The sequence below is a fragment of the Pundamilia nyererei genome, unplaced genomic scaffold (assembly GCF_000239375.1).
Source record: "Pundamilia nyererei isolate P.nyererei 1_Seehausen unplaced genomic scaffold, PunNye1.0 scaffold00755, whole genome shotgun sequence".
NCBI classification, from domain to species: domain Eukaryota; kingdom Metazoa; phylum Chordata; class Actinopteri; order Cichliformes; family Cichlidae; genus Pundamilia; species Pundamilia nyererei.
Window position 1 is genome coordinate 59308 of NW_005188156.1, and position 2457 is coordinate 61764.

Genomic DNA, 2457 nt, shown 5'->3' on the forward strand with positions numbered 1-2457 from the left:
CATCTCAATGTGGACGGGAGGCCAAAACGGAGAGAAAACGATGTGGACGTAGCCTTACACAGCACTTTTCTAGTTTTAATGACTGTTAAAAGTTAAAAATGTGTAAATGTATGCATTTCAATAAAAAGACTGTAAGCAGAGGCCAGAGCTGGAGTCATCTGAGGTTGGGTGCAGAGCTTGCAGCTTGCAATTAAAAATAGGCTGAGCTTTAACTATCTTGCTTCGTTCACGGTGATAAGTCTCTGAACCAGCGGGGCCTCCGAGTGCAGACCTAACACACCAGAAAAAAGAAGTTCTGTAGGTTTTCCCATTTTGTGCAAGTTTATGAGGAATAAATATTTGGAGTTATCTCTGAACCTCCAGCCTTCAGAGCTAAGAACAGCTTAGGATCATGCTGCCCCCTGCTGGTGCAACTCTTTATCTGCTGTCAGTGAGGCTTGAGGTCATTGTAGTGTTCAAGTTGCAGTGTAAGGGCAGTCATACTACTGCTACAGTTTGATATAACCTTGGTAAGGTTATTGATAACCTGCACTGAATGTTTGGGTCACTTAACTTAAGTCCCTGCATCATTTTAGCCTTGTCACACTCTGCTATGATATCAGAAAGAAATAAACATAAATGAAGTACATATTTAGTGTGGCTGTTCTTCTCTTCCATCTGATGTACCAGTAAATGCGTCCTCATTTGTCTTAGAAAACTGAGCAATCTTGTTGTCTTTGTTTATTGTTACATGCACGGTCAATCATCATTTCGTCATTTGCACTTAGAAACATATAATCATATATGCTTAGAAGTATATAATCATTTCCATATTGATAGAATGTCTCATCCTTAGTAGGTCTTTAAGACTCTGTGCACCATGAGATGGTAGGACGTACACTTCTTTTCCTGAGTGTTCTGGCATACCTCACACACGTCCTAAGGTCATAAGAGAGATTGTATCTTCTCTCTCTGATGTATACAGTGTTGGTCAAGTTACTTGAAAAAAGTAATCAGTAACTAATTACTGATTACTTCCCCAAAAACAGTAATCCCATTACTTTACTGATTACTTATTTTCAAAAGTAATTAATTACTTAGTTACTTATTTTTACTTTTTTACACTCGCTTACTTCACTGTCATAAGACATTCTCGCAAAAAATCACGGTTTTAGTAACGCAGCATTCCTACGGGAAAGTAACGGTAATCTATTTACCGTTTTTGCAATAGTAATCCCTTACTTTACTCGTTACTTGAAAAAAGTAATCGGATTACAGTAATGCGTTACAAGTAACGCGTTACTGCCCATCTCTGGATATATGCTATGGCAAACACATCTGTATCTGTTTAAGTAAAAGAGGCTTTTGTTTAGGGGAACTGCTGCACTCTCTGGCCCAGCTATCTTGGGAATCATTCACAAGGTCATATTCCTTGTGAATAGATAAACCTAACAACTCTAAAAATGAGTCCAGTGATCATCAGAACAAGAAATGAAGAACTGGATACAGCTACTGCAAATAAGGAAAAAGAACTGTTAACTTTAATAAACTGAACTTAGAAGCTGTTTTAATGTAGGAAACCAGGAAGAGTTGCAGGAGGCTTTGATGTTAGTAATACAGTGAGGTACTACATGCCCAGCTTCCACATAGAGCCCGCTCTCACCCACTCTCCTCCTCCTGCAGGTGTTCACGGTGGAGGAGATGATGCCTCACCTGCAGGGCGTGAATGGCGCCGTCACCAAGAACCTGTTCCTAAAGGACAAGAAGAAGAAGGGGCTGTGGCTGGTGTCGGCCCGCCATGACCGCCAGGTCAGCTCCTCCACATGACCTCTGACTTAAAAACTAAAGACTAACACCTCACTTCCTCTCGTTCCATCTGCAGGTGAACCTTAATGGCCTCGCCAAGAAGCTTGGTGTCGAGAGTGGAAATCTGTGCTTCGCAGATGAGGCAGCCATGTTGGAAAAGCTGAAGGTAGGGAGGATCAAAATGGGGAGGGCCAATTATTGAGCTGGATTCACAGGTCACAGCTTTAGACTCCTCCTCCCCTCTCCTTCAGGTGGGTCAGGGCTGTGCGACGGCTCTTGCACTGCTCTTCGATCAGGGTCACAGCGTGAAGTTCGTCTTGGACCGGGACCTGGTGGAAGGAGGCCACGAGATGGTCTACTTCCACCCAATGACCAATGCTGCCACCATGGGCTCAGACCAGACGACCTGCTGCGCTTCCTCAAGGAGATGGGACAGGAGCCAATCGTGGAGTGCTTCGAGTAAAACGGACACCCGGGCCTGGTTTAAAAGCGACACGAGGGCGGTCCTGGTCGGGCTGAGAGCAGGATACGGCCGTCTGCCGCCGAGGATCTTGAGAAGCTTCATGCTAGGCTCTAAGTGTAAAAACAAACATTTTAAAAACGTGTTTGTGTGGAGCGATGAAAATCTGAACCTGAACATTAAACAGCTTCTCGTGACATCTGAAGTTCACA

The 2457-nt window shown here is 43.7% G+C and overlaps 1 pseudogene; it reads left to right on the top strand.

The window, feature by feature from the left end:
* LOC102205894 (prolyl-tRNA synthetase associated domain-containing protein 1-like) overlaps positions 1–2248 on the top strand; it is an 18794-nt pseudogene extending 16546 nt beyond the window's left edge.
* The last annotated feature ends 209 nt before the right edge of the window (positions 2249–2457 follow it).